The sequence below is a fragment of the Pseudophryne corroboree genome, chromosome 3 (genome assembly GCF_028390025.1).
Source record: "Pseudophryne corroboree isolate aPseCor3 chromosome 3, aPseCor3.hap2, whole genome shotgun sequence".
Classification (NCBI taxonomy): domain Eukaryota; kingdom Metazoa; phylum Chordata; class Amphibia; order Anura; family Myobatrachidae; genus Pseudophryne; species Pseudophryne corroboree.
Genome location: NC_086446.1, coordinates 792889024 through 792912530, shown reverse-complemented (window position 1 = coordinate 792912530; position 23507 = coordinate 792889024). Strand labels below are relative to the sequence as shown.

Sequence of the window (23507 nt, the reverse complement as noted above, 5' to 3'; positions counted from 1 at the left end):
CAGCAGACATGATATTTAAATCTAGAATATTGGGGGTCATTCCGAGTTGATCGCTCGCTAGCAGTTTTTAGCAGCCGTGCAAACGCTAAGCCGCCGCCCTCTGGGAGTGCATTTTAGCTTAGCAGAAGTGCGAACGAAAGGATCGCAGAGCGAGTACAATAATAAATTGTGCGGGTTTAGAGCAGCTCCAGATCTACTCAGCGCTTGCGATCACTTCAGACTGTTCAGTTCTGGATTTGACGTCACAAACACGCCCTGCGTTCGCCCAGCCACGCCTGCGTTTTTCCTGGCACGCCTGCGTTTTTTCGAACACTCCCTGAAAACGGTCAGTTGACACCCAGCAATGCCCCCTTCATGTCAATCAGTCTGCGGACAGCACTGCGACTGAAAAGCTTCGCTAGACCTTGTGTGAAACTACTTTGTCGTTGTGACAGTACATCGCACGAGCGCATTGCACCGCATGCGCAGAAGTACCGTTTTATTGCATCATCGCTGTACAGCGAACTTTTTTCAGTTAGCGATCAACTCGGAATGACCCCCATTATCCTACGGGAAGGTGGCAGAAATCACATCACCCATACAGTAAATACAGAGCAGCCAACAAATTAAAGCTTTAAAAACCAAAGGGCTAAAACGAATACAGTAGCTGGTTCTTTAATCTTTGTTTCTTTGAGCGAGTTAATGAAAAGTTCTGTTAAATGAATATTACTAAGTAGGAGGCATTTAAATGTCCTGATTCACTTTCATTTTAAATGAAACTAATGCTTTAAAAAGAAGAACGTCTTTTTGTATGTACTTGTTGTCACTGTGGAATACTTTATGTATGTAAATGGAATGCACTTAAACCATTGAACAAGAATGATACATTTCCACTTTACAGACAAGAAAAGGATAGATTTCTAATTCCTCAATTTTCTAATTAACATCTGTTAAAGGATCACTAGATGTAATTGATAGGATTCCCCCACGGGCTGTGAAATTATCCGGTGATGCTATAGTACAAATATTTTTTTGTCAAAATGTGCATCCATGAAAACTGTGTCCCTTAGTTACAAAACTTACTCACTGCCTTTCTGATCTAATTAATGAAATTAACTGCTGATAAGAAACATGCTATCACACTGACCTCTGACCCATGTCAGTGTCAATGATGTCACTACCAGAGTGTTCCACCAGAACTCACATCTACCATCTCCAACACTTCTCTTATTTACCATATTTACCCATTACGCATCACTTCATAATGACAACACTGACAACATCGCAACATTATGCACAGCCATAAATATATATACAATGTTGAAGAACGTAAAAAGGCACACAGGGCTGCACAGGCTACTGACACAAAGTAAAAAGGAAATAGTAAAGATAAAAAGAATAAAAGAGAATACAAAAGGTAATGTTAAAGATAATTTACATTACATTACATTCAAGGTAATGTTGAAGAAAGTGAGGATGGAAGAGGCAGACAGATTTGCAGGACAGTAGAAAGGGGAATACAAAAAGAGAAAAAGTGGGAAGGGTGCCAGATGGAGAAAGAGAAATGAACAGATGAGGGGGAAGAAAAAGATGGAGTTGGAGAGGGAGAGAGAAGAGAAAAATAGAGGGTGCACCGTGCACCGAAAAGAGAGAGAGAGAGGTGGAAATGGAGAGCAGGAGAGAGAAATGCAGAAAGTTGTGGGGACAACATCTAGTGTTACAGTATATAGAGGTATAGAGGTGTTGAAGGAGAAAGGTAGCTTAGAGAATGGTGCTGTATTCTCAGACAGAAGGTGGATCTTCATGTAACAGGACACAAAGTTATATCTAAAAGCAAATGGGCTACCACAATAAAGGCACCATAATTATTAGTCTGGACTGGTTATTGGATTTGATGCAAGTGGGAGATTGATGATTTGAGACTGGGAGAATTCCCCACACTTCATGTGCCATTTTAGAGTTAAATATTGTCCTCAGACAATGTTAGTCCTCAGACATTGTGCTCTACTGCTGTCTGTTGTATAATCTTGCAGTACATGACCCTCCTCTCTCAGATTATGCAATAGACAATGAGCATGTGCATTAGGGCTTTTGCTAACATCAAGTGACTCTAAGAGCACTGATAATGGGAGGAAGGTGAGGCAATAAATTAATCTCTTCACTTGTAAGTATAGCTTTACTTGGTGGATTTGAACTAATAACAGCCTTATTGTAGCTATTACATGACATAGGCTAGGTACTCAATCTGCAGGAGAGGTTGCTGCTATTTAATCTGCTTCAATATACAGTAATACCTTTAAAAAGTGTCCATTTTGAAATATCCAAAAACGTTATTTTAATGTAAGTGAAACCCATAATATAGATTTAATGTATTTATTTTTCAGTACAGTACATAATTACACGTCTGTGCCTACAATGGAAACATTTTTACAATATAAAGCATAGTGTTTTTTTGAGGTAAGTTTAATTTGAGCGCACAATACTCTCATGTGCTAATTGTCTTTTATTGTTACAGTAGGAAGTAAAGCAGGAGAGGGATCACCAGACTGTCTCTGTGCCTCTGCCGAGATGTCATGGTGGAACTATTTGGTGGTGTGCTGCTGACAGATGCAGTAGTTTGGGTCTCAGGCAGGAAAGCTATTCGTGCACATAAAGAGAGAACGGGCCTAATTCTGCATTGTAAGGTATTGACAGCTGCAGGGAAGTGCAGGGAAGCTGCTCTGCAATACTGCATGAATGATATCCAAATGCAGCAGGAGGCATCTGTAGTATACACATACCTCCCAACTGTCCTGATTTTCACAGGACTGTCCCACTGTCCCATCCGCGGGCTGCAGTGTCCGATGTCGGTCGCAGTTACTTGGCACTGCACATGCACAACTGGATGACTGCGCAGTGCGGCCTGGCCTGAATGTGGAAGTAAAGTGATTAAATAAGCATGCGCTTGCTGACTCATCAGCTGCCAAGATTGCCCAGGCAGAGGGTGGCTGCACGCAGGTAGTGGATGGCCTCAGGGAGACTTGCCCACTCTTCCTGGCAGATGTTCCACTGGAGTAGTTACTGTAAATATGCTTTATACAGACGGAGCCACGTTTATCTTGGCTTCTGTGCTGCACCTAGGGACACCATAAACCCTTCATCTATTGTTCTCAGCTGAGAAAACAATACATCATAAATCATTACAGCAGGGGATTAAGGGGGATATCCAATTAGCCCCGGTAATTTACTGGGGCTAATTGTCCCACCGGGGGCTAGCTAATTAGCCCTGATAAGCCGCGGCATGTGCCAGCTTATCGGGGATTTTGCTTCACCTGCCTCCAGCAGGCGTAGCAGAATCCCCAGAAACAGCCCCGTTTTCATCCGAAAACGGGGCTGTTTCACCCGAAAACACCCAGGTTTCACTGAATCTGTGTGTTTTCGGGAGAAGGTTTTTTTTTTTTTTTTACAGGCGATCCATCTGGATAGCCTGTAAAAAAAAATCGGTAAAACATCAGAAAAAAGTCAGAAAACTGCAGTTTTTCGGACCCGATGTTTTTCCGGGAATGCCTGGCTCAGCTAATCTACAGTAATTCCGGGTGAGCCGCTCTCATTCTCTTTCACAAACCTAGTGAAGCTACTGTCAACCAGATTTAAATTGAAACCACTAGTTCTTTTTAAATAATATAATAGTTTGTAATCATCAGTAAAGTAGATAAAAGGGAATACATGATACAATAAAACTATCCTTGGACTCACAGTACAAACAAATATTAATGTTACCAAATAAACTGTATCCGATTTTCCCAGTCAATTGTTCTATTTTTTTTTTTATCCCTTGATGCATCTAGGTGTTAAGACAATTTTCCCCAAGGGCTGAGACCCGGTATCACACAAAGATCTGAAAAGCAAATGGTTTTTTAATGGCATTTATCTGTATTGTGTGCAATTGTCTGTCACCTGCTGGGCAATGTGCTGTGAAAGGACAGTTAATGGTACAGAGACCTCAACACAGAGAGCCTAGATGCTAGTAGCTGGAAGCTGCGCCAATCCGCGCTGCAACATGCTCTCTGCTGTTTTATGTGGCTACCGAATATGCTCGCACATACTGTACAGTATGTATATGTATATATTACAGCAATTTTGCACCGAATCTTCCATTATGTCAGAGATTCCTAAATTTCGGAGACCTCTCCTTACGCAAATTGTCCACTTCTGCATTAGTGATGCAATTCAATGCCAGTCCATTTGCTGATCCTCTGAGCATGTGCAGGTGGTATCCCTCTCCCACCCATGTTTAAGTCCAAAGCGGGTACCTTTGAGGACTAGACTGGCATCTACCTTACTCCACCTTTATATAACTAAGGGGACCGACAAAAGATTGTTACATTTTCTGAGTAAAATAAATCCTTTAAAATCTATTCCATATGTTGTATAGATCAAACTGCACTTTCTTTAAATGTGTTGCTCACTGAGCGCTGCCATATTTTTTGGGAAAGTACAACCACATATCCCAAGTCTGAACAAAAAGGACTGTCCTCTTGCAATACCTTGTCACAGCATTTTATTTACAGTGCCCGATGTCCCTGTGTCTCATATTGGCCTTGGATGGATAGCGCTAATTATACCATATATGCTATTTGTTGGAACACTTGTGTCTACATACTGTACACCTATCCTCGGTATTCAGACTCCAGGTCGACAACAAAAAGGTCGACACACCTTAGGTCGACGCCAATTGGTCGACACACCTTAGGTCTACATGGACAAAAGGTCGACATGGACAAAAGGTCGACAGGAACAAGGTCGCCATGGAAAAATGTCGACATGAGTTTTTCACAATTTTTTTTTTTTTTGGAACTTTTTCATACTTAACGATCCACGTAGACTACGATTGGAACGGTAATCTGTGCCGAGCGAAGCGGAGTGGAGTGAAGGCACCATGCCCGAAGCATGGCGAGCGAAGCAAGCCATGCGAGGGGACGCGGTGCACTAATTGGGGTTCCCGGTCACTCTACGAGGAAAACAACACAAAAAAACCATAAAAAACTCATGTCAACCTTTTTCCATGTCGACCTTGTTCCTGTCAACCTTTTGTCCATGTCGACCTTTTGTCCATGTCGACCTAAGGTGTGTCGACCATTTGGCGTCGACGTAAGGTGTGTCGACCTTTTTGTTGTCGACCTGGAGTCCCAGACCCCTATCCTCAAGGCTGTTTTTGGTGCACCATCGACCAATAAACTGCACCATGCAGAATTAAAAAAATAAAAACGTGCTGGCATTACATTCAGCCAGAGGCATCACAAGGGAGGTGCGGGGGGAGGAACACTGCACCCGGCTGTCACCATTCCAGGGGATGACACCAAAAATGCCAGCTCCTCCACAGTGCCAGGGATCCAGGTGCTGCAGTGTAATATTCTCATGCAGCAACCAGCTCCTGTCAGTGAGGAGGAGCCGACAAGACATGCAGGTTCTCTTGGGGCAGCCCAGCATCTCAGAGAATTCTGGGCACGACCCCGGAGTGTTGTAAGCGGGGGCTCCCCATGAGGCCACGCCCCCTTACCGCTAGGCCATGCCCTAGTGTGTCTACAGCACCAGGTGTCACAGACATCGGTGCCACCACTGCATTCAGCTGCTGTGTGCGACTCCGACAACAACCTGTGTAAAAAGTCGTGCGTCTGTTACAATTGGGACGCATCATGAATTGCGCATCATAGCATTGTACTTAAACTGCAACCTTATACCAATCCATCTGTGACAGAAATACTAATCCGAAGTGCCCAGAACAGCGGGGGCTAAATGTAATGGCCTGCGAATTGCCGGAGGTTGGTTTTGCCGTGTAAATGATTGCCGCTTTAACAAAAAACGGGAGCACTTGCGCAAAGTCCTGCACCTCCGGCAACACACAGGCTATTGTACCCTGTGGCAGAGCGTCTAAGTCACGTCTAAGTCACGTCTTTGACTATATGGTGTAAAAAGGATAAGTGCATGAGGGACATATCTGTATATGCTGTAGATCAGTGGTTCTCAAACTCTGTCCTCAAGACCCCGCACAGGTCATGTTTTCCAGGTCACCTGGCAGCTGTACTGTGTACCACCAACTGTCACATTTTAAAAATCCACAGGTGACCTGGAAAACTTGAACTGCGTGGGGTTCCGAGGACTGAGTTTGAAATCCTGTGCTGTAGGAAAACATTGGGGGTCATTCTGACCCGTTCGCTCGCTGCGTTTTAACGCAGCAGAGCGAATGGGTCCCTGCTGCGCATGTGCCGGCGCCGTAGTGCGCCGGCACATGCCAGATGGCCGAAGGCCATAGCAGGGATGCGATCGCCTCTGCCTGATTGACAGGCAGAGGCAATCGCTGGGTGGGAGGGGGCGGAACGGCGGCGTTTGGCCGCCGTTTTGTGGGTTTGGTCCGGCCAACGCAGGCGTGGCCGGACCGAACGGGGGGCGGGCCGCAGCGGCTGCGTGACGTCACACGCAGCCGTTGCGGGCCGGGGAGTGATGAGTAGCTCCTGGCCAGCACGCTAAAGCTGCGCTGGCCGGGAGCTACTCTTGAAGTGCAAAGGCATCGCCGCTGTGCGATGCCTTTGCACTTCTGCGAGGGGTGGGGGCCGGACTGACATGCGGGGCGGACTAGCCCTGTGCTGGGCGCCCCCCCCGCATATCAGGGAAGAAGATCGTAGCTGTGCTAAATTTAGCACAGCTACGATCAACTCGGAATGACCCCCATTGTGCGTGAGCCGAGTCTGCATTACTGTCTGCAGCTGGGATATTTTAGAATATTGTTTTAGTATTTAGAGAGAGAAATTTGCCAATTTTTCCATCAAGCTCATCTCTCTGTACTGTGACAAACGTTTATAGCATTAATGGGAATATCTCTGTGATTCCCCGCTCACCGCCTCATTTCTGTGCTTTGGATAACTGCATTTATCTTGAACGATTTATCTGTACTGTTATGTTTATTTCCTTTCTGTTTAGCTCAGAATATTTCCTCTTATTTCTTAGATCCCAGAAGTAAGGAAACAAGGTGCAGATTTCATATGAAGCAAACTGAGTAATAAGCGCTGTCATCACTCGCGCCGGTCTCCATAGCCGGCGCCATTTATTCATTATACAAGTGGACATCATGTTGCTGATTTTATACTGTTTGCTTGATTGGTTGTGAGTTCTTTGCTAACTTAGCGGTTTATGTCATTATAAATCTGAGCGCGTCATGTTTGGTCTCTGCAGGGAACAGAGAGTGACAACTGCAAATACAGTAAGAGTGGCACGCAGCCGGTTTATCCTACGATGTGCTAATTGTTTTCCGGATCCCTGTTAACAGGTGAGTCTGGGGAAAGTAAATTGATCTGGATTGCAAAGTGGCAATCAGACATTCCAGCATTATGGTGTGCCAGTCACGTGACCACAACTCAAAAACTTAGTCCTTATTGGTAAACTCATAAGAATTGTTGTAACCAAAACCGTAATTAGGGGTGTGCCATGGCCCTCACTTCTGGCTAGCTTGGAAAGGCAACCTGCAGGAAGGATCGCATCCTTTAAATGCTCCAGTCGGGCAGCCTTACTGGTACCGCTGTACAAAGCCATCTGTGTGATGTCATTACATCATGCACGCAACATTGTGACATCAGAGGCATGTCTCCTGAATCTCAGCCATGGCTGCTCGTGCTCTGGACACTAATGTGAAAGAGCACCAATGAGGGAGAGCAATGTTTCGCAGCCAGCTGCTCCCAATGTGACTTATCATCTGCATTGGTACAAAGCAGAGTAAGGTGCCGATTGGGAGCAGCATACTCCTCCTCTGTACAGAGCAGCACATCCAATCAGAGGAAGAGGACGGAGTAAAGTGCACTCTCTCCCCTTCCCCCCGCACCGCAGAATTTTTGGGCTCCAGCTGCTCAGGCAAATGGGGGAGGTATGAAAAGCCATATGAGGAGGTCTGATGTGGGGATGTATGGTTGACATGTGGGGGAGGAGTAAAACTCGTGTGGTAGTCTGATGTACATGTGTAGATGGACTGATGGGCATGTGGGAGATATCCAGAAGCATGAGAAGAGGTATAATGGGCATGTAAGGTGGTCAAGATCATGTGGGGAGGCCATGGAGCATATGAGGAGGTATGATGGACATAAGAGGAGTCTAACAGACATGTGGGGAGGTCAGGGAGCATGTGTGGAGATTTGCTGGACATAGGAGTCTAACAGACGTGGGGAGGTCAGGCAGCAAGTGTGGAGGTCTGAGGAACATGAGGAGTCTAACAGACATGTGGGGAGGCCAGGGAGCATCTGTCGAGGTTTGCTGGACATAGGAGTCTAACAGACGTGGGAAGGTCAGGCAGCATGTGTGGAGGTCTGAGGAACATGAGGAGTCTAACAGACATGTGGGGAGGTCAGGGAGCATGTGTGGAGGTCTGATGGACATAAGAAAAGTCTAACATACATGTGGGAAGGTCTGGGAGCATGTGTGGAGGTTTGATGGACATAAAAGAAGTATAACAGACATGTTAGGAGGTCAGGGAGCATGTGTGGAGGTCTGATGGACATAAGAAAAGTCTAACAGACATGTGAGAAATTCTGGGAGCATGTGTGGAGGTTTGATGGACATAAAAGGAGTCAAACAGGCATGTGAGGAGGTCAGGGAGCATGTGTGGAGGTCTAATGGACATAAAAGGAGTCTAACAGGAATGTAGGGAAAGTCAGGGAGCAGTGTGGAGGTCTGATGGAAATGTAAGGTAAATGCAGGGAAGTCAATAGGGCGCATGGGGAGATCTGATGGGCATATGAGGAGTTGTGTTGGATATGCGAGAAGTATGAGGACTTGTGGAAAGATTAGGAAGTTCTGTATGTGGGGTGTGGTCTGATGGACATGTCAGAGCTCATGGAGCATGTGGAGATATCTGATAGGCACATAGACAGGTCTGATGATTTGTAGAGGTTTGGGTGTATGTATGAATGTCTGGTGGCATGTGTTGTGGTCTCATATAATGAATGGGGCATGCTGTGGGGTCTTATGGTCATACAAGGGACATGTGGCTAGATCCTGGGGGCATGAGGGGATATCTAAGGGGCATGAGGAAAGATCTGATGAGCATGTGATGGCCAAGGAGGAGGGGGGGGGGGATTGGTGGGGTTTTCAAGAGGTTTGAGATATCTACCACCAGGGGCAGTGTTGCAGAGGGGTGCGGCCGTCACAGGTCCCAGATATAAGGATGGGGGGGGGGGGGGGGGGGGGTCAGAGAGTAATGCACTCTAACTTTCACCCATGCATATTGTGCTTTAGTTCTGCTTGCTGTGTTCCATTTATCAAGAGCATCATAATGAGATTAAATCTGCATTGTATCAGCCTAGCAAAATGTAGACAATGAGAGCTTCACTAAGTAAATATTCAATCTTGTGATAAAAAGAAAGTTAACAAAATTACCATTTCTACAGCTCAACTTTAATAAATGGAGAACAGTCTCAGCGAAATGAGGAAAAAAAGCCAGAACTGCTGGTGTTATAGCAACGGCGCTTAAGAGAAAATTCAAAGGATTCAGTATCTGCGGAGAGCAGGGGAATAAAAAGAGCAATTTAGTGATCATTGAGGGGTGTCTGAGGATGGGAGCAATGATTAGTTATGTGCAAACAATTTGCTTGGAAATGTTAATGCGGATATTTTGAGTTTAGCAAATTGTGATTAGCCATCAAAAACGGATCCCAAAGGCGGGGGCTGCATAGCATCATCTGCACACACTCGTGTTTCTCCCAGACCTTTATCGTACGCCAAGCCCTGCCCGCTCCGATACAAATGAACTTCTAGCTCCCGTCTCCTGTCTCTGCCTTTTATATACAGTGTTTCACAGAACTCTGACAAAGCTAAACCTTTGAAAGTTATCTACAGTAAGTAATTCATGGACGGTGGATGAGCCCCACTTTTGTCCAACTTGCTGGATAAAGCTTAGATCCGTGGATCAACTGTTTTGATGAATGCACATACTGTAAGTACTTAGTTAAGTAGTCATTTTTATTATTTTCTAATACGGACCTGGGGGGAAATTTATCAAAGTTTGGAGAGTGATAAATTGGAGAGAGAGAGATACAGTATCAGCAAATCAGGTCCTAACTGCCATGTTACAGACTGTATTTAAAAAAAAGGACAACTAGGAGCTGATAGGTTGGTAATTTATCTATCTCTACTTTATCTCTCTCCCAGCTTTGATAAATCTCCCCTTGGTGACAGTATGGTTCTGAAGACACTGTGTCCTCCTGATCCTGATATACAATATGTCCTAATTCACTTAGGATTGCAATTGCGAAGATGTTTGCAGCAGCGTTGCGATTGCAATGGAAATGCAGGAGGAGGTGCATGCCACCTCCTGCCTCCATACCACCTCCTCTGTGCATTTGAATCTCAGATGAACATCGTGACCATTAGTTGTGATGTTCATCTGCGACGGCTTAATCTAGCTTGCTGTTGCCGGTGGCATTGCAACGCTGGCCACCCCCGCCCCCGTCCCTCCCTCCGAACGCCCTTTGCCTGTCACTCAGACTGAAGCGTTCGCATACCTGGACCCGTTCTGCACATGAAATTAAACTGGTGTATTAATGGCAACTTGTAGGGTGCAGTTCTCTGGTAGCAGATGTGTCATCTCCTGCTAGTATCACACTCTAGGGCAGGGGTTCTCAAACTCGGTCCTCAGGACCCCACACAGTGCATGTTTTGCAGGTAACCCAGCAGGAGCACAGGTGTAGTAATTACTCACTGACACATTTTAAAAGGTCCACAGGTGGAGTTAATTATTTCACTTGTGATTCTGTGAGGAGACCTGCAAAACATGCACCGTGTGGGGTCCTGAGGACCGAGTTTGAGAACCTGTGCTCTAGGGTATCCTGATGCATCACTATTGTGATACCTGTAAGACCTGGATGTGTGCCCCGTCCAGCACAAGTGGAGGTGTTGCAAATACCAACCTATCGGATTCATGCTATCATTTATCTAGTACATTCTATAAAATAATACTGAGAACCTGATTGGTTGCTATGGTAAATTTCTCCACCTGTCCTCTTTGGAAGCTCTGTTACATCTCCCTGTATGGGGTATATCGAGCCACGAAACCATGCAGTAATGCCTGCGTGTGCATGCTTTAGAAACCGTTTAGTGTCGTTGCAATTTATGATAAGCTGAAGCTGAGCCTCTCTGAGCTGGGCCTCGATGGCACCATCCAATCAGCCATTCTGTTCCTAATAAGTGAGTGGTAATATTCTATGTAAGATAGGACCCCAGTAGCAGACACTTTGCACAATATGGCAGCGGCAGTAAGCAAGCAGATAAAACAGAAAGTTGCTGACCTGTTATATGTCTTCAATTTGTATTGCCCAGTATGCTCTACCTACAGGAATCAGGCAGTAGCAATTAAATACATACAGATAGAGCCATCGTTATCTTGGCCTTTAATAGGAGTAATTGAGACTGGCCAGTCGGATTTAATCCCCTGCTGTATTGTTCTCTCTGTATTGTATTGCAGCTGAGAACAATAGCTGAAAGGCTTATGCTAATAAACCATGGTGTACCTAGGCGCAGCAGAGAAGCCAAGATGATCGTGTCTCCATCTGTAGATCACAACCCAGGTATCAGCATTATGCGTACTTGCCTACTTTTGAAAAAAAGCATTTCAGGGAGATAGACTATTGTTGAATACTTTTGCCATAGATGGGGGAACCAGAACAATCAATTATGCACAAGATATAAATATATATATATATATATATATACATTATTATTATTATTTTTTGGTGACAATGTGCTGGGACATTGAGCTTAGCTCTGACCCCGACACTCCCCAGAAGCTTGGTCCCTGGGCTTTCATTGACCCATAACTTAATGAATTGTAAAGCAGGGGCGACTGTCAGTGGGTGAAACCTTGCAGATGGTTTCACACCATCGAGGTTACCCATCAATGGTACTATCGATCAGTGACGTGCGGTGAGGTCACTGGTTGGGGAGGCACTGGCAGCTAACAAGCCCCCCCCCCCCCCCACGAGAAAAAAAAAAAGGTGTATTCCCCCGATACATCAATAAAACCAGCACTAGGCAGAACCAGCCAGGGGGAGTAATGCCATAGCAGGGGAGACAGTGTGGGGTCCCCCTGCCATAACATGAATCATCCCCCCAGCCAGTCAGCCCAGGGTTGGAATTCCTCGGAAAGTGGGAACCCCAAAAAATAAAAATGGGGTCCCCCCTCCCGAGCAATAACCAGCACTGGGCTGATAGCCCAGAGCTATGCCCCGCACCCCTGGTGGCGGTGGGTGCGGGGTTCATTGTGTTAATATTGTTCTTTACAGGTGGCCTACAGGTCCCAGCAAGCTTGCCCCAGCATGCTGGCACTTGGAGAACCACAAGTGCCAGCATGCCCGGACATAAAGGGCCCGCTGGCACCTGTAGTCCACCTGCAAAGAATAGTAATATTGTTCTTTACAGGTGGCCTACAGGTCCCAGCAAGCCTGCCCCAGCATGCTGGCACTTGGAGAACCACAAGTGCCAGCATGCCCGGACATAAAGGGCCCGCTGGCACCTGTAGTCCACCTGTAAAGAAAATATTAAAATAAAACACCACACGGTCTTAAAAATAAGTTTTATTAAACTGGATCTTCACCTGGGGGCGGCGGCCTTTAAGCTCTTTTGCGTGGCCGCCGCCTTCCCAGGGCTTCCTGCGTCTTCACCTGGGGGGGCGCCACCTCCCCAGGGCTTCCAGTGTCTTCACCTGGTGGGCGGCGGCTGCTAAGCTCTTTTGCATAGCCGCCGCCCATCCAGGACTTCCGGCGTCTTCTTTCTTCAGGAGCTCTTCACAGCTCCTCCTCCGCCGTCGGACTGACGCTCCTCTGTCTCGCGCTGACTTATATAAGTCAGCCGGAGGGGGCGGGGCGATGACGCGGCGAGCCGTGATTGGCTCGTGGCGGCCATCTTGAATTTCAAAAATGACGCTGAGGCGCCATTTTTGAAACTGGTACCGCTCCGCTGCCAAACTCTGCAGGCTAAAGGTAAACCTCCGCCGCCCGCACCGCCGCCGCAACCCGCCGCCCGCTCCACCGCCGCCCGCACCACCGCCGCATCCCGCCGCCCGCACCACCGCCGCATCCCGCCGCCCGCACCACTGCCGCATCCAGCCGCCCACACAGTGATTGACAGCGGATCCAGTGACGGATCCGCTGGCCAATCACTGTGGCCTCACTGACAGGGACGTGCTTTCATAGGTTGAAAGCACGTCCCTGTATGAAAGCGGCACCTCTAATGGTGCCGCTTTCCCATATATTTTCAATGGGCTTTTACTGCCCATGGCTAGTCCCCGCCCGTGCCCGCCCCCCGCTCCCATACCTTTCCCCAGAGACAACGGGAGGCACCACGATCGGTGCCTCCCAAACACATAAGGAGGGGAGCAATGATAAGAATAATATTAAGAGGATACATATGACACAGAATATGTGTCATATGCATCTTCTTTGTATTATCTTAATCATTAATGACAGGGGAGGCACTGCCTCCCCTGACTGCACGTCCCTGCTATCGATTGTGACCATCAATGGGTAACCCACCAATGGCCATCCTTATATGAAGTAACAGCTATCAGCACAGATGTGCGCTGCTACATCTGAGAGGAGTGTCATAAAATGACTTACATCCAAATGTAAATGAGCCCCAAAGTTAGTAAGATCTATTTGTTGAAGAAAAGACACTGATATTTTGCAGGATTTGTTTATGTATTGTGTTTTACAGGAGGTTCCATATAGTGTAAGTGGCCATGAGAAACCTTATTTAAAATGTATGTAGCCATAGGGATCATTCTGCCTTATAACCAATGCAGGGAAATGGCACAGAATGATTCCAAGTGAAGGTATATATCTCTGATTTATTTTTTTACCTCAAGAATGTAACAGCTATATAATGGGGATGAGGTGTAATCAGGGAGATTGCTGGACTATTCAGGGAGTCAGGGAGATTGCTGGACTATTCAGGGAGTCAGGGAGATTGCTGGACTATTCAGGGAGTCAGGGAGATCGCTTCTATTTCAGGGAGTCTCCTGCAGAATGAGGGAGGGTAGGCAACTATGTCATTGTGTGGACAAATGCAAAAGCTTGTCAGGTTCAGTCCAGGTTGCAGAATCCAAGTTATCCAGCAAAGCATGGAAGGGAACTGGCAAAAAGCAGATCAAATTCAATCCAGGGATCAAATATATATATTTTTTAAATCCAAGAATCTCACTGCCCCAGCAAATGCTTCTGGATAACCAGGCCCAGGAAATCAGTTCTTGTGGCTGTGATATAATAAGGCTTTAAGAAATTATATTTTATGGGGGGGGGGCGCGGCACCACATAATTTGCTATATACAGTACCAGCGGCAGTGGTGCAAGTAGAATTTTTTTTCTTAGTGGTACTGATAATTACATATGGGCGTGGTCATGTGTCATGAGTGGGAGTGGTCACACAAAACTAGGGGAGTGGCTACATGACATTATGGGCATGGCCACATTATGCCACACACCATAATGCCCCTTACACATTATGCCAAACACCGTAATGCCAATTACACATTATGCCGCACACCATAATGCCCATTACACATTATGCCAAACACCGTAATGCCAATTACACATTATGCCACACATCGTAATGCCCATTACACATTATTCCACACACCATAATGCCCATTACACATTATGCCACACACCGTAATGCCCCTTACACATTATTCCACACACCATAATGCCCCTTACACATTATGCCAAACAATGTAATGCCAATTACACATTATGCCACAACATAATGCCCATTACACATTATGCCACACACCATAATGCCCATTACACATTATGCCAAACACCCTAATTCCGATTACACATTATGCCACACACGTAATGCCTATTACATATTATGCCACACACAATTATGCCACTGACACCATTTTATGTCCCACACAAAAATGCCCCAGTGGTTGGCTGGTGGTACTGAGTACCACCACCATATTTCTTAATGGTACTCCGTACCACCCCATACCACCCTACTTTCAGCACTGACCAGCGGCTTATCAAGAGAGGAGGGGACCCGTGTGCAGTCTCCCTCCTCTCCCATAGCCGGCAGTGCTCTGAGCGCTAGAGACTCTGGCACAATGCCTGAGTGTATAGCACATGCGCAGGTCTCCAAAAAAATTGCGCGGTGGACATTTTTTCGGAGACCTGCGCATGCGCTGTATACTCTGGCACTGGAATTATCTACTGTCGGGGGACTTTATACTTCTTTTTTTGCCAAAAATGCATCTTATTTGTGACTAGGACGCACGAGGAGACTACGCTGATTAATGTGATATATGACACTTGTATATTGTGTGCGACTGAGTCTGTTCAGGAAGTGCTACAATGCAGCTGCAGCAGCTTTTTTCAAATACATGTTCCACTGTGCTCCTTATACAGACTCAGTCACACGCAATATACAAGTTGCCGCATATCACATTAAGCAACAGAGTCTCCTTGTGCATCCTAGTCACATTGTGTTGCGAATAAAACGCATTTTTTGGCAAAAAAGATGCCCAACCTTAGCAGAGCTGCACAGAGCCTGGCTGCCAACTCACGAGAGCCATCCCACGCTGCATGGCATATTGCAGCTAGATGCATCTGTATGTGCTTTAAACACTGCAACTCGAATATAAACATCAGGAGAACACGTAGAGGTGCGGCTGGACAGCTTCAGTAGTAAAAGTCACATTTTAACCATTGCACAAATTGTAAGTCCAATACTCCAATTAAGGTGGTCATTCCGAGTTGATCGCTCGCTAGCAGTTTTTAGCAGCCGTGCAAACACTAAGCCGCCTCCCACTGGGAGTGTATTTTAGCTTAGCAGAAGTGCGAACGAAAAGATCGCAGAGCGGCTACAAAGTTTTTTTGTGCAGTTGCTGAGTAGCTCAAAACCTACTCAGCGCTTGCGATCACTTCAGACTATTCAGTTCCTGTTTTGACGTCACAAACACGCCCTGCGTTCGCCCAGCCACGCCTGCATTTTTCCTGGCACGCCTGCGTTTTTCTGAACACTCCCTGAAAATGGCCAGTTGACACCCAGAAACGCCCTCTTCATGTCAATCGCTCTGCAGCCAGCAGTGCGACTGAAATGCATGGCTAGACCTTGTGTGAAACTACATCGTCATTGTAATAGTACGTCGCACGTGTGCATTGTGCCGCATGCGCAGAAGTCCCTTTTTTTGCCTCATCGCTGCAAAGCGAACGAATGCAGCTAGCGATCAACTCGGAATGACCCCCTAAGTTTATTTGAGAAAGGGTCACATTTCCCTATTTGTACGCAGTTTAATAATTCAGTGTAGTGTCAAATACACAGCAGAGAGGATGGGGGGGGGAGTTTCATGGTAATATCGACGCAGTATGGAGTTACGGGGCTAAATTATGTGAATCGCGCCATTTTAGCCCTGCCTTCTCCCCGCAGACACGCTAACCGCTGCATTTTTCCTGTGGCGTGGGCGAGGCCAAATGACGTGATAGCCCAGCCAGGGCCGGTGCAAGGTCTAGGTGCACCCTAGGCAAAGCTTCAGCCTAGCGCCCCCTAACCTGCAAACCTCACACCCTCTCGGAGGGGATATGCAGGTGGCTACTAGGTGGTCAGGGGTGAATTGCATCATTATATATATACACAGAGAAAAGGGACAACACTCAGTAGACACTGCATCTGCATATAGGGTCTGATGGGGATATTTAATTGTAGAAATCGGCATGGGTTACTTACCTGAAAGTTGTTTCCTTGTTTTCCCTCGTAATTGGCATGGCTCCTCTTACAGGTGGCAGCAGCATTACAGCCATATATAATGGTAGATGCTCAATCAGCTTAATGCAGTGGTTTCCAAACTTTTTTGAATCACGGCACCCTAGAATATCAGAATTTTTTTCACGGCACCCCTAGTCCAAAAATTTCTTATTTAGAAAGAAATATTACATTAAGTAGATGGCGTCAGTTATGTGGTGAGGGACAAGATCTGCTTCTGTTTTGCCACATATTTTATGACTGGCAGCCACCAGCACTGGTTTTGCCTATTATATTGACCATGAATAATTTGAATTGGTCCTGGACCACCAACCCAGGGCACCCCTGCAAGTGTCCCGAGGCACCCCAGGGAGCCACGGCACACAGTTTGGGAACCTCTGGCTTAATGATATCATTCAGGTGCTCGAAAGGGAGGGGTATTTCTAAGCAAGAAAAAAAGAGAGACATTGTTTCCTCCAGCACCCTGAATGATAACAGTAACCAGATATAAATCCCACATAATATTAGAATTCAGAGATCTTTGTTACACATATTTGCGCAAATGTGTGAATAAGCCCCAAAGCCGCATCAAGGCGTCTCTGTATATTTTGGGTCCCTAGCGCTATATCTAGGTGCAGGGTGTGGCACCCCAAAACACCAGCATAAGCCAGAAAGTAGCATACCAGTGAAAAACTATAGTGTTAATAAATTAGAATTTAGGAAGCCGAAGCTATAGAGAGGGTGATACAAACATGAAATGTAATTAAAATAGAGAAATAGTGTTAAAAAATTAATAAGTGAAAAGTGTTAATAGAATGTAAAGGTATGCCACACTAAGGCCATCCAGCTCAGCCAGTCCAGAGGCACCACACCCCACACCTCCATTACAGCGACACTGCTGGGAGGGGACATGTAGTCAGGTGCTGCTTCTTGCTGGAGAGCTGGGATCCATGGGCCTGAAGGAGGAGCCAGTGGCGCCGAGAGGGGGATGAGCGGGTACAAATGACCCAATACTAGGCTGCTTGAGGGGCCCAGGTCGGATCCCCCCCAGTACACCTGTAATGTTACTGGCATAGGAGGTGTCATCTTTTCAGTAATCTCTTTGGGAAGATGGTGCTGCACATAGAAAGCAAAGACTCTGGTACTGTGCCAGAATCTTTGTTCTCTAGTGGCCAGCGTCATGTTCCCAAATATCACTGGGAAGATGGTGCTGGCCGGAGAGGAGGGACCTGCTTCCTGGGCAAGTAAGGAAGGAAGCGGGTGCCCTCCCCCATGCCCCCCCCCCCTGTGCTATAATCGCTCCCCCCTGTGGAGCGCACAGCATATTTTTATATAAAAAATATAGTAATGGGTGTCAGAACGTCCCCTTTTTTAAGCCAGGCCCCCCCTTACAGGGGCCCAGTGTGACACTCAACGCCCCTGATCATGGCTATGACGAGCAGCCGTGGGGGCGCCCCTCTAGAGCCATAGTTACATCCGCCTCCTATGTGCCTTCACTTGACTTGATGTTACACGTGTCAGCACAGAGGAAGGGCTGAGGCACTATGTGGTACAGCCTGATAGCGGCAGCTGAACCTGATTAGACCCGCAGCAGCAGCCAGCGCAATGTAATAGGAGGAGGCCGCATACAGAGACATATTTCAGTTTTTTGCTACATGAATTCAGTGGTGCCCTCCAGGGGACGGCGCCCCTAGGCAGCCGCCTAAAGCTGCCTAATGGTAGAGCCAGCCCTGAGCCCAGCCGTCCCTGAAGTGTCCAGCGATGTTTTCTCTCCGAAGAGAAGACAACAAAAGTTGGCAAGCGTGGACTTAGGTATGTTGGAGCTATCACAATCCTGCAACTGGAAAGAACGCTTTAACGGCCTAAACTCTATGGAATAATACAGGTCTGTTACTTTAGGTTACTTGTTCATATTCTTTCACTGGAAAACATGGGCAGGTAAAGTTCCAGACCCATCAGCGGAATGAGCCCCTCTCTGTTGCTTTACACACAATACATCTTCATAATCAGAAACTCATTCAGAGACAATCTGCAGTCACTGGTGGAACTCCCGCTCGCAGTCTGCAATATTCTTTATCTGATTTCACTCTGTAAAATTGTTGTTGTCTCTGACTGCAGGAAGCAAATTCAATAATTCAGCCCGGTTTAAGCGGCGCACATCATCTCGGTAATAGTTTCCAGCCATCCTCCTGGAGTGAGTTTATTAATGATCTCATCAGCATTCACGGGAGCAGTATTCCCTTCCCTCACACGCGCTCCTTTACCCGGGATATCTGCGCTTTTACAGATAACACTTGTAAGTTGTTACAAAACGAGAACTGCAAATCAATATTTGCTTGTGTCCCTTTGCATTACGCTCAGGATGCTGTGTAATAAGCCGAGATTCCGAGGATCTGAATATTGCAGACGCCTTTAACAACCTACCGCTGAGGTGGCGCCCTCACCCCTTCAGGGGGGCGTCACACGGGTTCTTTCTCTAACCAAAAATTCTCTAAGGTTGTCTTATTTCATGCAATGCAACATTCTATGGGAAACTCTCTCTCACTGGGGGTCATCTCGAGTTGTTCGCTCGCTGGCAGATTTTAGCAGCAGTGCACACGCTAGGCCGCCGCCCTCTGGGAGTGTATCTTAGCTTAGCAGAATTGCGAACGAAAGATTAGCAGAATTGCGAATAGAAAATTCTTAGCAGTTTCTGAGTAGCTCGAGACTTACTCCTACGCTGCGATCAGCTCAGCCCGTTTCGTTCCTGGTTTGACGTCACAAACACACCCTGCGTTTGGCCAGCCACTCCCCCGTTTCTCCAGACACTTCCGCGTTTTATCCTGGCACGCCTGCGTTTTTCTGCACATTCCCAGAAAACGGCCAGTTTCCGCCCAGAAACACCCACTTCCTGTCAAACACACTCCGATCACTTCAATGATGGAAATTCTTCGTTCGGACGTGAGTAAATCTACTAAGTTTTGAGCTAAAATGCTTAGCGCATGCGCACTGCGTACCATGCGCATGCGCATTTTCACCTTAATCGCTCCGTTGCGAAAATCACCAACGAGCGAACAACTCGGATTGACCCCCACTGTCCAGTTTTTACCTTTGAAAACTATTTTTTTTCTACATTGAATTAAAATATGTTCATTATTATTGCACGGTGGAGTCACATGATTATGACCACCTCCTACATGTGACGTAGACAGCGCGTAGCCCATGAAGTGCGTCACATGTCATGCACTGGCTTGTCGGGCATATAAGGTGTGCAATAGGCCGTCTGCGCACATATCACTCATTGCTGTAATGGGTAAAAGGGGCGATTTATGTGATTTGCAAAAGGGATGATTATCGGCTTTCGGGCCATTTCTGAAACAGCGCAGTCTGTAAATGGTTTGCATGCTGCTGCGGTGAAGGTGCACCGTGACTGGACAGATGGCACCTTTGCGAAAAACCGATGTGGAAACTGCGGAGCACCACGTACCATTGATATGAGAGGGGAACCTCGGCTACGATGGTGCGTGAGGGCCGGCCGACATGCTACAGGGGAGCAGCTCACCATCAAAGTAAACCGGGGGGCTACCAGACGTGTCAGCCTGTCAGACTGTCAGCCTGTCAGATAGTTCAGCCTGTCTAGCTGCTGTCCGTGCCACACACGGCGGTCACTCTGGCTATTAGCTGGTGGTCATAATCATGTGACTCCACCGTGTATTATTATTTCTAGTGTTCCTAATAACAATTATTGTTGCAAAAATCCAGCTACAGTATGATAAAACCTTTATTAATGTGATCTGAACCAGGATACATCCTATTTATGTTTTAAGAACCAGAAACAATGACTAATATTCATGAGGCATGGTTTATAGTAAAATAGGTACTGTCTCCAATTGCAGTGATAGGCTACACTGTTGTCATGACAACTGGCTCAGCTTACAACATGGCTGCCTATACTAGATGAAGGTGATGTTGGAAATATGTGTGTGCAAGTGTTGATATTGCAGAGTTAAATAGGCACACACCAGCAGATGACGGGAACTATGAACATCCCAGTTACTTAACTAGTGGTATTGGTTTATTGGAAGATAGCAGGTACAGCCGTACTCACTGTTACATGTACACTGGCGATGGAACAGGGTGTGAGGGGAGTGGGGTTTCAAACAGCTCACCGGCCGGTGAGTGTATGTAGCTTGCAGGTGGCAGTGCAGGCACACTGGAAAATGATGTGGATTGCAGGTAATCGCAGGTCTCTCTGGAGGTAAGTAGGAGACTTCTGTCTCCCACTATGTCACTCTACACAGTCTCATACAGTCTCTAGAAGGCAACCGCACATACTAATATCTTGGTGGCCATCTTGGGATAGGGCATGAAGCCTACCTAGAGGACAGGAAGCCTGGAATCTGCTCAGTAGAGTACTTCTCTTTCAACAGTGTGACAGTGACATACCCACCTTACATGTAAGGGAATCCTGGGTCATGTATTCTCCGACATAAAATGAAGATTGGTGAAAGTACAGCACCCTATGTGGCGGAGGTATACTTATCTCAAACTGACTTTTAGTTCACAATGTGAAAACAGGTTCTCTTACGTCAGATATCAGCATATATGTGAGAAATAGAAAAGAAATTCCAACATAGCGTAATACTGTTTCAACTGTTGGATTTGTATAGCAATTTAATAAAGTGTAGGTACTTTCAAGTGTATCCATAGCATACATTTAATAAAATGGAGGCTTTACCGGACTGATATATAATCTAGGCATGTAGAATACAGGTCCCGAGTGTTGACTTCAATACTTTCAAGGTCACTTGAACATGTGGAAAAGGAAATTAATATCGCACATAGTGTAATCACATTTACACAATTTATTACACAGATACTGGTTACATAAAAACAAATTCAGTAAGGTATATAGTGGAGGCGTTACCAGATCGCAATCAAAGAAGAGCACGTAGATCTAAATGGAAGTACAGGTTCCGGATTTGCTGGACCTCCGCTAAGTTACTGAATACGAAATTCCGCGCTTTATCCACTCCTACCATCAATTCACCTGTCACAGCCCAACGCGTATCGAGCAAATGCTCTTTGTCAGGGCAATGTGACAGTGGGATTCCTAAACAGAGCTATATAGTATGGAGGTAAAGTGCTTCCTGGTCAAAGGTCATGCATCAATTAACACAATAAATCTAATTCATAAGTCACATTTAAAATCAGAAAATAAACATATGCTTGACTCTATTCCACTAGTGGACATTTAAGAAAATATGTAAAACAATATATGGGTGGCTTGTCTTTAAGTTGGATGAGTAATTTCTATAACCTCTAGCAATGGATAATGTTTTAGTAGCACATAAATCTTATAACAATCTCAAAAAGGAGTAAATCATTGTTATATCTTATAAAACCTCATAAAAACAACTTTGTACAGCCGTGGAACGCATACTACGGAACTTGGAGCACACTTGTGACGCACCCCGCCGGAAGTAACACACACTTCCGGCTACTGATTCCTAACTGAGTCGTTACAAGGGACTGTGGAACGCAAGACCTCATGGTCTGTACGCACTTGGAACTCACAGTTGTATGTTTCTAACCAGACGTATGAAATTATATTTTTTTTCCTGTATCTTTTACAAAAAGCTAAATAAAAATCTTCTCAAACGTCAAGAGATAAGGAGCCTTCATTCTGCTTCATAGACTTGGTAGATCATATATGTACGGCTGTGGAACGCATCTCCAGGAACTGGAATACACTTGGAACGCACCACGCCGGAAGTGACATTTACTTTCGGTCCCTCGAAATCCACTGTGTTAATGTAATTCACTCTTTCAATGTACTTCTCATATGGTTAAAATCACTAGTTTCAATGGGATTAATATCTTCATGATTCTGTATAATTAAAAACAAATTATGGTAAACAATTTACATAGATTTTTTTTATATCAATAAATATAGCCCATTATTTTGTGGTTTATATCTATGATTTTAGTATGAAAAGTGATACCCAAGAAATGGAAGGTGGATGAGAAAATAAGGTCGATGTGTTTCTATAGCGAGATATGGTATATGATATTTTTCTAAAAACCATTTAAGTTCTAAGGAACTTGGATGGAGATAAAGTCGACGGATGGAGATAAAGTCGACTGAGATAAAGGGGGTCATTCCAAGTTGATCGCTAACAGCTGTTGTTTGCAGCGCAGCGATCAGTGAAAAAAACGGCTAATCTGCGCATGCGTATGCAGTGCAATGTGCACACGTGACGTACGGATACAAAGTCCTTTGTGGCTTTGCACAGGTTCTAGCGAAGCTTTCAGTTGCACGGCACAATGCAAGAAGATTGACATGAAGTGGGCTTTTCTGGGTGTCAACTGACTTGGCTGGGCAAATGCTGGGCGGGTGTATGACGTGAAAAGCCAACCCACCAACGATAGAATCAACGCACACGAAGAATAACTACAGGGCTGGTCTTGTTTTGCACAAAAAGATTTTGCAGGCGCTCTGCTGCACAAGCATTCGCACTTCTGTAAAGCTAAAATACACTCCCAGTAGGCGGCGACAATGCGTTTGCACGGCTGCTAAAAACTGCTAGCGAGCGATCAACTCGGAAATGACCCCCAAAGTACCAGCTAGTCGGCTCCTAACTGCCATGTTACAGGCTGGGTTTGAAAAATGGCAGTTAGGAGCTGATTGGCTGGTACTTTACCTCCATCCAGTATATCCCCGCCCAAGGCTTAGTAAATAGACCACAAAGTCCCGATTCAATCCATTAGGCACTAGAGTCTTTGATTTGTGTACC

General features: G+C 45.9%; 2 long non-coding RNA genes across 4 annotated transcripts in view; one reads left to right on the top strand and one right to left on the bottom strand.

Moving 5' to 3' along the window:
• Positions 1 to 23507, top strand: part of LOC135058272 (uncharacterized) — a 357308-nt gene that overhangs the window by 333594 nt on the left and 207 nt on the right. The window contains exon 4 of the long non-coding RNA XR_010244719.1: positions 7189 to 7282. This is a non-coding gene — a long non-coding RNA (uncharacterized LOC135058272). The remainder of the gene's footprint in view (positions 1 to 7188; positions 7283 to 23507) is intronic.
• LOC135058273 (uncharacterized) overlaps positions 21369 to 23507 on the bottom strand; it is a 106815-nt gene continuing 104676 nt past the window's right edge. For all 3 annotated transcript variants that reach the window (XR_010244721.1, XR_010244722.1, XR_010244720.1), the window contains exon 3: positions 21369 to 22600. This is a non-coding gene — a long non-coding RNA (uncharacterized LOC135058273). The remainder of the gene's footprint in view (positions 22601 to 23507) is intronic.